Source organism: Triticum dicoccoides, chromosome 2B (genome assembly GCF_002162155.2).
Source record: "Triticum dicoccoides isolate Atlit2015 ecotype Zavitan chromosome 2B, WEW_v2.0, whole genome shotgun sequence".
In the NCBI taxonomy this organism is placed as follows: domain Eukaryota; kingdom Viridiplantae; phylum Streptophyta; class Magnoliopsida; order Poales; family Poaceae; genus Triticum; species Triticum dicoccoides.
In genome coordinates this window covers 535,829,226-535,844,604 of record NC_041383.1, presented here as the reverse complement: position 1 = coordinate 535,844,604, position 15,379 = coordinate 535,829,226, and the positions used below count along the sequence as shown (strand labels likewise).

Sequence of the window (15,379 nt, the reverse complement as noted above, 5' to 3'; positions counted from 1 at the left end):
GGTGGAGGCCGTGGTGGTGGTGGGGGTGGGGAGGGGTGGTTTGACCAGGTGGGGAGACTGCGGGCGGGGGCGGAGTGGATGGGCGGTACTGCTGGTGTGTCGCGTGTGCGCGTTTTGGTGGGGCGGCTTTGGGTCGGGGTGGAGAGGAGTTGGACTGCGCCGCTGGGTGGGGGTGGAGGGTGGATGGATGGGGAGAGAAGTGAAGAAGTGGACAGGCTCGACACGGGGTGGTGGAAGGATTGGCGAGATTTGGAAGCGACGGACGGCTGACTAGTACCCCAGTGGCGACTCCCTGAGTCTGAGTGAGTGGTGATTGCTTGGGCCGTGCCGGCCGCCGGACGGTGAGCACGCTAGGCTGGGCTCCGCAATAGGTGCCGTAGCCTTTTGTTCTTCCGTTTCAGGGGAAAAACTCCTTTTCTAAAAAAAAAGCGAAAAAAACTTTCGGTCTATTCATCTTCGATCATGGCAATAGAACGAACATCAGAAATAATAAAAATTACATCCAGATCCGTAGACCACCTAGCGACGACTACAAGCACCGAACCGAGCCGAAGGCGCGCCGCCGTCATCGCCCCTCCCTCGACGGAGTCGGGAAAAACTTGTTGTAGTAGACAGTCGGAAAGTCGTCGTGCTAAGACCCCATAGGACTAGCGCACCAGAACAGCAACCGCCCCTAATGAAGAATACATAGATAGAAAGGATCTAGCCCGAAGACACACGAACATAGACGAACAACAATCAGATCCGAGCAAATCCATCGAGGATAGATCTGTCGAAGACACATCTTCACACGCCTACCAACGATGCTAGACGCACCATCGAAACAGAGGCTAGGCGGGGAGACCTTTATTCTATCTTCAGGGAGCCGCCGCCGTCTCGCCTTCCTGAGCAGAATACAAACCCTAACAAATTTCAAAGGCACGACTAACAACAGGGCCTCCCGCCGGCCCTTGCCAGGATCCACCGCATCCCCATGGTCCTAGGGCCACCGGAGATGAGACAGACCTGTGGCGAGGCCGGCGAGAGGCACAAACCCTAGCTTTTTTGGAGGAGGCCGCTAATTTTTTTTGCACCAAGCTCATGCGCCCACTTTGATGTTTTTGTTAATTCTCAGTCCATTGATTTTTCTTATAAAAAAATCTAGATTGATTTCTGAATTTTAGAAAAGTATATACCGTAAGTGAAAGTTGTTTTTTTCCAAAAAAAAGTATGAACGAACAAAACAATGGAAGTTGCACTTTGACCCATTGGCTTGGAGCATGTACATCCGGACTTCACAAATTTGAGCCCTATACGTCCGCCGACGTGAAAGTGCAACTAATCCCCGGGTGGTTTGGTAATTCATAACAACATATAATATCTCATTGAACTAATATCCATTCAAGTAAAATTTTAGGATGTTCAATAATTGACATGGCAAGGACTAGTGATTATGGACACCCTCAAAATGCTAAGGACATGATGGATTGGCAAAAAACTTAGGACTCTACATTTTTGGTTAAGTGATCCAAGATCACATTGAGTCCATAGGAAAGCCAATACTATTAAAAGGGATTGAGGTTTTGATCATGATCCTTTTGCTCAAGTGCTTAATGACATTGCTCCAAAATCCTCAACCACTTTCTCTATCCAAATCTGTCGAAAACCTTACATCCCAACTCGACCCCACCAAAACTTCTCTATCCGGACCCAACGAGTTCATCTAGACACTGCCACAACCAAACCTAACAAATCGGAGTCACCGATATGGTTCTCGGTCACACCGGGATGGCCTGCCCAACTCTCTGTAACTTGTTGCAATTATTCCGGTCCCACCGAGTTTTGCAATCGGTCACACCGAGATGGCTTGTCAAACCTTCTGTAACCAGTTACAATTATTTCGGTCCCATCGAGGTTTGCAATCATTGCTACCGAGACATCATGCAACCTTTCTGTTGCCTTATTGCTTCACTTCGGTCCTATCGAGTTGATGCAATCGGTGCCAATGAAACGAGGCATGCATTTGCCATTGCACATCGGTCCCACGGAGATATCCAATGAGTTGTTTCCAGTCGGTCCCACCGAGACCTCCAACGTTCATATCTTTTACATAGGTCGGTGCCACTGAGATTTCTGATCGGTGCTACCAAATTGGGTCAAAAGTGTGTAGCGGTTGGATTTCGTGTGGAGGCTATATATATCCCTACACCCCTCTTACTTAGTAAGAGAGCCATCAGAAAACGTGCCTACACTTCCATTATTCATTTTCTGAGAGAGAACCACCTACTCATCTGCTGAGATCAGGAGATTCTATTCCTACCATTTGAACCTTGATTTCTAGCCTTCCCCAAGTTGCTTTCCACTCAAATCCTTCTTCCACCATAGCCAAATCTATGAGAGAGAGTTGAGTGTTGGGGAGACTATCATTTGAAGCACAAGAGCAAGGAGTACATCATCAACACACCGTCTATTACCTTTTGGAGAGTGGTGTCTCCTAGATTGGTTATGTGTTGCTCGGGAGCCTCTGACATGATGTGGAGTTGAATCAAGAAGTTTGTAAGGGCAAGGAGATCACCTACTTCGTGAAGATCTACCCGAGTGAGGCAAGTCCTTCGTGGGCGATGGCCATGGTGGGATAGATGATACGTCCCAAACGTATCTACTTTTCCAAACAATTTTGTTCTTGTTTTGGACTCAAATTTGCATTATTTGAATGGAACTAACCCGGACTGACGTTGTTTTCAACAGAATTGCCATGGTATTATTTTTGTGTAGAAATAAAAGTTCTTGGGTTGAGCTGAAAATTTACGGAGAATTATTTTAGAATATATAAAAAATATTGGCGGAAGAAACTACCAGAGGAGGGCCACCAGGGTGCCACAAGCTCGGGTGGTGCGCCCCTCAGGCTTGTGGGCCCCTCGCAGCCCCCACAAGCCTAACTCCAACTCCATAAGTACCTATTCGCTAAGAAAAAAAATCAGAGAGAAGGATTCATCCTGTTTCACGATACGGAGCCGCCACCACCTCATGTTCATCGGGAGGGCTGATTTGGAGTCCGTTCTGGGCTCCGGAGAGGGGGGTTCGACGTTGTTGTCATCATCAACCTTCCTCCATCACCAATTTCATGATGCTCACCGCCGTGAGTGAGTAATTCCTTCGTAGGCTTGTTGGACGGTGATAGGTTGGATGAGATTTATCATGTAATCAAGTTAGTTTTGTTAGGGCTTAACCCCTAGTATCCACTATGTTCTGATATTGATGTTGCTATGACTTTGCTACGCTTAATTGTTGTCATTAGGGCCCGAGTGCCATGATTTTAGATCTGAACCCTTTATGTTTTCATGAATATATTTGTGTTCTTGATCCGATCTTGCAAGTTATACGCACCTGCTACGTGTTATGATCCACATACCCCAAAGTGACAATAATTGGGATTCTTTCCGGTGATTACCATAGTTTGAGGATTTCATGTATTCACTATGTGTTAATGCTTTGTTCCGGTTCTCTATTAAAAGGAGGCCTTAATATCCCTTAGTTTCCTTATGGACACCCTTGCCACGGGAGGGTAGGACAAAAGATGCCATGCAAGTTCTTATCGCAAGCACGTATGACTATATACAAAACACATGCCTGAAGGAAATATGCCCTAGAGGCAATAATAAAGTTGTTATTTTATATTTCCTTATTCATGATAAAGGTTTATTATTCATGCTAGAATTGTATAAACCGAAAACCTTAATACATGTGTGATTACATAAACAAACAACATGTCCCTAGTGAGCCTCTACTAGACTAGCTCATTGATCAAAGATGTTTAAGGTTTCCTAACCATGGGCATGAGTTGTCATTTGATAACAGGATCACATTATTAGGAGAATGATGTGATGGACAAGACCCATTTGTTAGCTTAGCATAATGATCGTTCAATTTTATTGCTATTGCTTTCTTCATGTCAAATACATATTCCTTCAACTATGAGATTATGCAACTCCCGGATGCCGGAGGAATACCTTGTGTGCTATCAAATGTCACAACGTAACTGGGTGATCACAAAGATGCTCTACATGTATCTCCGAAGGTGTTTGTTGAGTTGGCATAGATCGAGATTAGGATTTGTCACTCAGAGTATCAGAGAGGTGTCTCTGGGCCCTCTCAGTAATACACATCACAAGCTTGCAAGCAAACAACTAAGGAGTTAGTTACGAGGTGATGTATTACGGAACGAGTAAAGAGACTTGCCGGTAACGAGATTGAACTAGGTATGAAGATACCGACGATCGAATCTCGGGCAAGTAACATACCGATGGACAAAGGGAATTACGTATGTTGTCATAACGTTTTGACCGATAAAGATCTTCTTAGAATATGTAGGAGCCAATATGGGCATCCAGGTTCCGCTATTGGTTATTGACCGGAGAGGTGTATCGGTCATGTCTACATAGTTCTCGAACCTGTAGGGTCCGCACGCTTAACGTTCGATGACGATATAGTATTATATGAGTTATTTGATTTGGTGACCGAATGTTGTTCGGAGTCCCGGATGAGATCACGGACATGACGAGGAGTCTTGAAATGGCCATAGGTAAAGATTGATATATAGGACGATGGTATTCACACACCAGAAGTGTTCCGGAGGGTACCAGGTACATATAGGGTCACCGGAAGGGGTTCCGGGCATCCCCGGTAAAGATATGGGCTTAATGGGCCAAGGCAGGGACAGACCAGCCCACAAGGGGCTGGTGCGCCCCTCCACCAGGTCGGCCAGCCCTAGGGAAAGGAAATGTGGGAGGGCAAGTCCATCCTTCCTTCCCCTCCTCAAGGGAGAAAGGAAAGGGGGGCGTCACCTCCCCCTTCCTTCCCCCGGCACCTATACAAGGAAGGGGGAGCCGAACAAGGGCAGGAGCCCAAGTGGGATTCAACCCCACTTGGGGCGCCCCTTGGCCTCTCCCCTCTCCCTCCCACCTATATATATATGAGGAGGGGGCGCCTAGCACACCCCAGACAATTGTCTAGCCGTGTGTGGCGTCCCCCTCCACTGTTCACCACCTCGGTCATATTTTCATAGTGCTTAGGCGAAGCCCTGCGAGGATCACTTCACCATCACCGTCACCATGGTATTGTGCTGACGGAACTCATCTACTACCTCGACGTCTTGCTGGATCAAGAAGGCGAGGGACGTCACCGAGCTGAGCGTGTGTAGAACTCGGAAGTGCCGTATGTTTGGCACTTGATCGGTGGATCGCGAAGAAAGTTTGACTACATGAACCATGTTGTGGAACGCTTCCTCTTACAATCTACGAGGGTATGTAGACAGACTCTCTCCCTCGTTGCTATGCGTCTCATGGATAGATCTTGCGTGAGCGTAGGAATTTTTTTGAAATTGCATGCCACGTTCCCCAACAGTGGCATCCGAGCCAGGTCTATCCGTAGATGTTATGCACAAGTAGAACACAAAGAGTTATGGGCAGTGATCGTCATATTGCTTACCACCAATGTCTTATTTTGATTCGGCGGTATTGTTGGATGAAGCGGCCCGGACCAACCTTACATGACCATGTTCATGAGACTGGTTCCACCGACAGACATGCAACTAGTTTTGTATAAAGGTGGCTGGCAGGTGTCTGTTTCTCCTACTTTAGTTGAATCGAATTCGACTGCGGCCGGTCCTTGTTGAAGGTTAAAACAAAAAAACTTGATAAATCATCGTTGTGGTTTTTTTGCCGTAGGTAAGAATGGTTCTTGCTAGAAGCTCGTAGCAGCCACGTAAAATTTGCAACAACAAAGTAGAGGACGTCTAACTTATTTTTGCAGGGCATGTTGTGATGTGATATGGTCAAGACATGATGTGATATACACTATTGTATGAGACGATCATGTTTTGTAAAAGTTATCGGCAGTCGACATGAGCCTTATGGTTGTATATTTATTGTATGAAATGCAAACGCCATGTAATTGCTTTACTTTATCTCTATGAGTTAGTAATAGTCGTAGAAGCAATAGTTGGCAAGATAACCACGACACAACGATGGAGATCAAGGTGTCGAGCCGGTGATGATGGAGATAATGAAGATGCTTTGGAGATGGAGATCAAAAGCACAAGATGATGATGGCCATATCATGTCACATATTTTTGATTGCATGTGATCTTTATCCTTTATGCATCTTATTTTGCTTAGTACGGCGGCAGCATTATAAGATGAGCCCTTCACTAAATTTCAAGGTAAAAGTGTTCTCCCTGAGTATGCACCGTTGCTACAGTTTGTTGTGTTGAGACACCACGATGATCGGTTGTGATAGACTCTATGTTCACATACAATGAGTGTAAGCCAGATTTACACATGCGGAATACTTGGGTTAAACTTGACGAGCCTAGCATGTACAGACATGGCCTCGGAACACCGGAGACCAAAAGGTCGAACATGAATCATATAGTATATATGATCAACATAGAGATGTTAACCATTGATGACTACTCCATCTCACATGATGATCGGACATGGTTTAGTTGATTTGGATCATGTATCACTTACATGACTTGAGGGATGTCTTTATAAGTGGGAGTTCTTAAGTAATTTGATTAACTGAACTTTAATTTATCATGAATTTAGTCCTGATAGTATTTGCAAATTATGTTGTAGATCAATAGCTCGCGTTGTAGCTCCCCTATGTTTTTTGATATGTTCCTAGAGAAAACTAAGTTGAAAGATGATGGTAGCAATGATGCGGACTGGGTCCATGATCTGAGGATTATCCTCAGTGCTGCACAAAAGAATTATGTCCTTGATGCACCGCTAGGTGGCAGACCTATTGCAATAGCAGATGCAGACGTTATGAATGTTTGGCAAGCTTGATATGATGACTACTTTATAGTTTAGTGCACCATGCTTTATGGCTTAGAACCAAGACTTCAAAAACATTTTGAACGCCACAGATCACATGAGATGTTCCAAGAGCTAAAAGTGGTATTTCAGACTCATGCCCATGTTGAGAGGTATGAGACCTCTGATAAGTACTTTGCCTACAAGATGGAGGAGAATAGCTCAGCTAGTGAGCATGTGCTCAGAATGTCTGGGTACTACAATCGCTTGAATCAAGTGGGAGTTAATCTTCCAGATATGATAGTGATTAACAGAGTTCTCTAGTCACAATTACCAAGCTACTAGAACTTCGTGATGAACTATAATATGCAAGGGATGACGAAAATGATTCCCGAGCTTTTTCGTGATACTGAAATCGACGAAGGTAGAAATCAAGAAAGAGCATCAAGTGTTGATGATTAAACAAGACCACTAGTTTCAAGAAAAAGGGCAAGGGAAGGAAAGGGAACTTCAATAAGAATGGCAAGCAAGTTGTCACTCCCGTGAAGAAGCCCATAGTTGGACCTAAGCCTGAAACTGAGTGTTTCTATTGCAAAGGTAATGGTCAATAGAAGTGGAACTGCCCCAAATACTTGGCGGATAAGAAGGATGGAAAAATAAACAAAGGTATATTTCATATACATGTTATTGATGCGTACTTTACTAGTATTCGTAGTAGCTCCTGGGTATTTGATACTGGTTCAGTTGCTAAGATTAGTAACTTGAAACAGGAGTTGCAGAATAAATAGAGACTAGTTAAGGGTAAGGTGATGATGTGTGTTGGAAACGATTCCAAGGTTGATACGATCACCATCGCACGCTCCCTCTACCTTCGGGATTAGTGTTGAACCTAAATAAATGTTATTTGGTGTTTGCGTTGAGCATGAATATGACTGGATCATGTTCATTGCAACACGGTTATTCATTTAATTCAGAGAATACTTGTTATTCTGTTTACATGAATAAAACCTTCTATGGTCATACACCCAATGTGAATGGTTTATTGAATCTCAATCGTAGTGATACACATATTCATAATATTGATGCCAAAAGATGCAAAGTTGATAATGATAGTGCAACATAATTGTGGCACTGTCATTTAGGTCATATTGGTGTAAAGCGCATGAAGAAACTCCATATGGATGGACTTTTGGAATCACTTGATTATGAATCATTTGATACTTGCGAACCATGCCTCATGGGCAAGATGACTAAAACTCCGTTCTTCAGAACAATGGAGCGACCTAAGAACTTATTGGAAATAATACATACCGATGTATGCGGTCCGATGAGTGTTGAAGCACGCGGCGGGTATCGTTATTTTCTTAGCTTCACTGATGATTTAAGTAGATATGGGTATATCTACTTGATGAAACACAAGTCTGAAACATTTGAAAAGTTCGAAGAATTTCAGAGTGAAGTTGAGAATCATCATAACAAGAAAATAAAGTTTCTACAATCTGATCGCAGAGGCAAATATTTGAGTTATGAGTTTGGCCTTCATTTAAACAATGTCGAATTGTTTCACAACTCACGCCACCTGGAACACCACGACATAATGGTGTGTCCGAACGTCATAACCACACTTTATTAGATATGGTGCGATATATGATGTCTCTTATCGATTTACCACTATTATTTTGGGGTTATGCATTAGAGACGGCCGCATTCACGTTAAATAGGGCACCGTCTAAATCCATTGAGACGACATCGTATTTACTGTGGTTTAGCAAGAAACCTAAGCTGTCATTTCTTAAAATTTGGGGTTGCGACACTTATGTCAAAAGGCTTCAGCCTGATAAGATCGAACCCAAATCGGAGAAGTGCGTCTTCATAGGATACCCTAAGGAAATAATTGGGTACACCTTCCACCATAGATCCGAAGGCAAGATCTTTGTTGTTGAGAATGGGTCCTTTCTAGAGAAGGATTTCTCTCGAAAGAAGTGAGTGGGAGGAGTAGAACTTGATGAGGTAAATGTACCCTCTCTCGAATTGGAAAGTAGTACATCAGAGAAAATTGTTCCCATGATGCCTATATACCAACTAGAGATGAAGCTAAATATGATGATCATGAAACTTCAGATCAAGTTACTACTGAATTTAGTAGGTCAAGTAGAGCACGGTCCGCACCAGAGTGGTACGGTAATCCTATCCTGGAAGTCATGTTACTAGACCAAGGCGAACCTATGAACTATGAAGAAGCTATGATGAGCCCAGATTCCGACAGATGGCTTGAGGCCATGAAATATGAGATAGGACCCATATATGAGAACAACGTGTGGACTTTGGTGGACTTGCCCGATGATCGATAAGCCATAGAAAATAAATGGATCTTCAAGAAGAAGACTGACACTGATGGTAATGTTACTGTCTACAAAGCTCGATTTGTCGCAAAAGGTTTTCGACAAGTTCAAGGGGTTGACTACGATGAGACTTTCTCAACCATAGCGATGCTTAAGTCCGTCCGAATCATGTTAGCAATTGCCACATTTTATGAAATTTGGCAAATGGATGTCAAAACTGCATTCCTTAAATGGATATATCTAAGAAGAGTTGTATATGATGCAACCATAAGGTTTTGTCGATCCTGAAGGTGCTAACAAGGTGTGCGAGCTCCAGCGATCCATCTATGGACCGGTGCAAGCATCTCGGAGTTGGAATATACGCTTTGATGAGGTGATCAAAGCATATGGTTTTATACAGACTTACAGTGAAGCATGTATTTACAAGAAAGTGAGTGGGAGCTCTGTAGCTTTTCTGATATTATATGTGGATTACATATTGTTGATTGGAAATCATATAGAATTTCTGGATAGCATAAAAGGATACTTGAATAATAATTTTTCAATGAAAGACCTCGGTGAAGCTGCTTACATATTGGGCATCAAGGTCTGTAGAGATATATCAAGACGCTTGATAAGATTTTTAATGAGTACATACCTTGACAAGATTTTGAAGGAGATCAAAATGGATCAGTCGAAGAAGGAGTTCTTGCCTGTATTGTAAGGTGTGAAGTTGAGAAAAGACTCAAAACCTGAGCACTGCAGAAGATAAATAGAGAATGAAAGTCACTCCCTATGCCTCAGCCATAGGTTCTATAAAGTATGTCATGTTGTGTACCAAACCTATTTTGTACCTTGCCATGAGTTTGGCAAGGGGGTATAGTAGTGATCCAGGAGTAGATAACTGGACAGCGGTCAAAATTATCCATAGTTACCTTAAACACGACTAAGGAAATGTTTCTCAGTTATGGAGGTGATAAAGAGTTCGTCGTAAAGAGTTACATTGATGCAAGCTTTGACACTGATCTACACGACTCTAAGTCTAAATCTAGATACGTATTGAACGTGGGCGCAATTAGCTAGAGTAGCTCTGCTACGTCTTGAGCTTGCATTGGTTTTCCTTGAAGAGAAAAGGGTGATGCAACAATAGTAGCGTAAGTATTTCCCTCAGTTTTTGAGAACCAAGGTATCAATCCAGTAGGAGGCTCCTCAAAAGTCCCACACACCTACACAAACAAACAAAGAACTCAAAACCAACACAATAAAGGGGTTGCAAATCCCTTCACGGCCACTTGCGAAAGTGAGATCTGATAGAGATAGTATGATAAGATAAATATATTTTTGGTATTTTATAATATAGATTGGAAAAGTAAAGATGCAAATAAAAGTAGATTGAAAGATTATATGATAAAACATAGACCCGGGGGCCATAGGTTTCACTAGTGGCTTCTCTCAAGATGGCATAAGTATTACAATGGGTGAACAAATTAATGTCGAGCAATTGATAGAAAATCGAATAATTATGAGATTATCTAGGCATGATCATGTATATAGGCATCACGTCCACGACAAGTAGACCGACTCCTGCCTGCATCTACTACTATTACTCCACACATCGACCTCTATCTAGCATGTATCTAGAGTATTAAGTTCATAAGAACAGAGTAACGCATTAAGAAAGATGACATGATGTAGAGGGATAAACTCATGCAATATGATATAAACCCCATCTTTTTATCCTCGATGGCAACAATACAATACGTGCCCTGCAACCCCTGCTGTCACTGGGTAAGGACACCGCAAGATTGAACCCAAAGCTAAGCACTTCTCCCATGGCAAGAAAAATCAATCTAGTAGGCCAAACCAAACTGATAATTCGAAGAGACTTGCAAAGATAACTCAATCATACATAAAAGAATTCAGAGGAGATTCAAATATTTCTCATAGATAAACTTGATCATAAACCCACAATTCATCGGATCTCGACAAACACACCGCAAAAAAAGAGTTACATCGAATAGATCTCCAAAGAGAGGGGGAGAACATGGTATTGAGGTCCAAAAAGAGAGAAGAAGCCATCTAGATAATAACTATGGACCCGAAGGTCTGTGGTAAACTACTCACAACTCATCGAAGGGCTATGGTGTTGATGTAGAAGCCCTCCGTGGTCAATTCCCCCTCCGGCGGAGCACCGGCGAAGGCTCCAAGATGGGATCTCGCGGATACAGAAGGTTACCGCGGTGGAAATTGTTTTTCATTGGCTCCCTGGATGTTTTCGGGGTACGTGGGTATATATAGGAGGAAGAAGTAGGTCGGTGGCCGCCCGAGGGGCCCACGAGACAGGGGGGCGCACCCAGGGGGTGGGCGCGCCCTCCTATCTCGTGGCCACCTCGGCTGCTTCTTGGCTTGCACTCCAAGTCCTCTAGATCACGTTCGTTCCAACGCTCCCGAAGGTTTCATTCCATTTGGACTCCGTTTGATATTCCTTTTCTTCGAAATACTGAAATAGGCAAAAAAAACAGCAATACGGGTTGGGCCTCCGGTTAGTAGGTTAGTCCCAAAAATGATATAAATGTGTAAAATAAAGCCCATAAACATCCAAAAGGGGTAATATAATAGCATGGAACAATAAAAAATTATAGATACGTTGGAGACGTATAAAGCATCCCCAAGCTTAATTCCTGCTCGTCCTCGAGTAGGTAAATGATAAAAATAGAATTTTTGATGTGGAATGCTACCTAGCATAATTCTCAATGTAATTTTCTTTATTGTGGCATGAACGTTCAGATCAAAATGATTCAAAATAAAAGTTCATATTGACACAAGAAATAGTTATACTTCAAGCATACTAATCAAAGCAATCATGTCTTCTCAAAATAACATGGCTAAAGAAAGTTCATCCCTACAAAATCATATAGTTAGGCTATGCTTCATTTTCGTCACACAAAAATGTTCCCAAATTTTACACCCCTGATGACAAGCCAAGCAATTGTTTCGTACTTAAATAATCTCAAACTTTTTCAACCTTCACGCAATACATGAGCGTGAGCCATAGATATAGCACTATGGGTGGAATAGAATATGCTGATGGGGATTGTGTGGAGAAGACAAAAAAGGAGAAAGTCTCACATTGAAGAGGATAATCAACGAGCTATGGAGATGCCCATCAATTGATGCAACATGAGGAGTAGGGATTGCCATGCAACGGATTCACTAGAGCTATAAATGAATGAAAGCTCAACAAAAGAAAACTAGTGGGTGTGCATCCAACTTGCTTGCTCACGAAGACCTAGGGCATTTGAGGAAGCCCATCGTAGGAATATACAAGCCAAGTTCTATAATGAAAAATTCCCACTAGTATATGAAAGTGACAATATATGAGACTCTCTATATGAAGAACATGGTGCTACTTTGAAGCACAATATATGAGACTCGCTATATGAAAGAACATGGTGCTACTTTGAAGCACAAGTGTGGAAAAAGAGATAGTAACATTGCCCATTTATTTTTTCTTCTTCTTTTTTTCTTCTTTTTTCTTTTTTTCTTTGGCCTTTCTTTTTTTGGCCTTTCTTTTTTCTTTTCTTTTTGGGGACAATGCTCTAATAATGATGATCATCACACTTTTATTGATTTACAACATATGAATTACAACTCAAAAATAGAACAAGATATGACTCTATATGAATGCCTCCGGCGGTGTACCAGGATGGTGCAATGGATCAAGAGTGACATGTATGAAAAATTATGCATGGTGGCCTTGCCACAAATACAATGTCAACTACATGATCATGCAATGGCAATTTGACAAAAGTAATGCGTGTCATGATGATAAACGGAACGGTGGAAAGTTGCATGGCAATATATCTCGGAATGGCTATGGAAATGCCATAATAGGTAGGTATGGTGACTGTTTTGAGGAAGATATAAGGAGGTTTATGTGTGATAGAGCGTATCATATCACAGGGTTTGGATGCACCGGCGAAGTTTCCACCAACTCTCAAGGTGAGAAAGGGCAATGCACGGTACCGAAGAGGCTAGCAATGGTGGAAAGGTAAAAGTGCATATAATCCATGGACTCAACATTAGTCAAAATAACTCATATACTTATTGCAAAAATTTAGAAGTCATCAAAAACCAAGCACTACGTGCATGCTCCTAGAGGGATAGATTGGTAGGAAAAGACCATCGCTCGTCCCCGACCGCCACTCATAAGGATGCACAATCCAAGTACACTTCATGTTTAAAATTTGTTACATAACTTTAACCATACGTGCATGCTACGGGACTTGCTAACTTCAACACAAGTATTCTTTAAATTCATAATCACCCAACTAGCACGACTTTAATATCACTACCTCCATTTCTCAAAACAATTATCAAGTATAAAATTGATCATAGCATCCAATTCACTTCCTATGATAGTTTTTATTATACCCAACTTGGGTGCCTACCATTCTAGGACCAATTTTATAATCATAGCAAATACCATGATGTTCTAAAAGACTCTCAAAATAATATAAGTGAAGCATGCGGTACTAGCAATTTCTACAAAATTAAGCCACCGCCATGCTCTAAAAGATATAAGTGAAGCACTAGAGCAAAAACTATCTAGCTCAAAAGATATAAGTGAAGCACATAGAGTATTCTAATAAATTTCAATCAAGTAGGCTTCTCCCAAAAGGTGTGTACAGCAAGGATGATTGTGGAAAACTAAAAAGCAAATACTAATATCATACAAGATGCTCCAAGCAAAACACATATCACGTGGCGAATAAAAATATAGCTCCAAGTAAAGTTACCGCTAAACGAAGACGAAAGAGGGGATGCCTTCTGGGGGCATCCCCAAGCTTAGGCTTTTGGCTATTCTTGAATATCTTGGGGTGCCATGGGAATCCCCAAGCTTAGGCTCTTGCCACTCCTTATTCCATAGTCCATCAAATCTTTACCCAAAACTTGAAAACTTCACAACACAAAACTCAACAGGAAATCTCATAAGATCCGTTAGTGAAAGAAAGCAAAACCACCACAGAAGGTACTGTCATGAACTCATTCTTTTATTTGGCCTTTCTCTTTTTTATTTGGCCTTTCCTCTTTTTTTTATTCGGTGGGCTCTTTGGCCTCTTTATTTTTTATTTTTTAAAGTCCAAAGTCTCATCCCTACTTGTGGGGGAATCATAGTCTTCATCATCCTTTTCTCACTTGGGACAATGCTTTAATAATGAAGATCATCACACTTTTATTAATTTACAACTTGATAATTACAACTCAACACTTAGAACAAAATATCACTCTATATGAATGTCTCCGGCGGTATACCGGGATATGCAATGAATCAAGAGTGACATGTATGAAAGTTATGAGGGTGGCCTTGCCACAAATACGATGTCAACTACATGATCATGCAAAGAGCAATATGACAATGCATGGCAATATATCTCAGAATGGATATGGAAATGCCATAATAGGTAGGTATGGTGGCTGTTTTGAGGAAGGTAAATAATGGGTGCATGATACCGGTGAAAGTTGCGCGGCACAATAGAGGCTAGCAAAGTGGAACGGTGAGTGTGCGCATATCCATGGACTCACATTAGTCATAAAGAACTCATATACTTATTGCAAAAGTTTACTTAGCCGTGGAAGCAAAGTACTACTACACATGCCCCTAGAGGGATAGATTGGTAGGAAAAGACCATCGCTCGTCCCCGACTGCCACTCATAAGGAAGACAATCAAAAGAGCACCTCATGCAACAAATTTGTCACACAACTTTTACTGCATGCTACGGGACTTGCCAACTTCAACACAAGTATTTCTCAATTTCATAATTACCCACTAGCATGACTCTAACATTACCACCTTTATATCTCAAAACAATTATCAAGCATCAAATTGATCCTAGTGTTTAATGCACTTTCTATGATAGTTTTTATTATACCCAACTTGGATGCTCATCATTCTAGGACCAAATTTAAAACCATAGCAAATACCATGATGTTCTAAAAGACTCTCAAAATAATATAAGTGAAGCATGAGAGATCAACAATTTCTTCAAAATTAAGCCACGTCCGTGCTCTAAAAGATATAAGTGAAGTACTAGAGCAAAAACTATCTAGCTCAAAAGATATGAGTGAAGCGCATAGAGTATTTAATAAATTCTAATCAAGTGGGCTTCTCCCAAAAGGAGTGTACAGCAAGGATGATTGTGGAAAAGTAAAAATGAAAGACTAATATCATACAAGACGCTCCAAGCAAAACACATATC

General features: G+C 41.9%; 1 protein-coding gene across 1 annotated transcript in view; it reads right to left on the bottom strand.

Moving 5' to 3' along the window:
- Positions 1-53, bottom strand: part of LOC119364693 (probable inactive receptor kinase At1g27190) — a 2,741-nt gene extending 2,688 nt beyond the window's left edge. Inside the window, exon 1 of the mRNA XM_037630187.1 lies at positions 5-53. The gene's annotated coding sequence lies outside the window, so the exon portion shown is untranslated. The remainder of the gene's footprint in view (positions 1-4) is intronic.
- Positions 54-15,379: the final 15,326 nt, after the last annotated feature.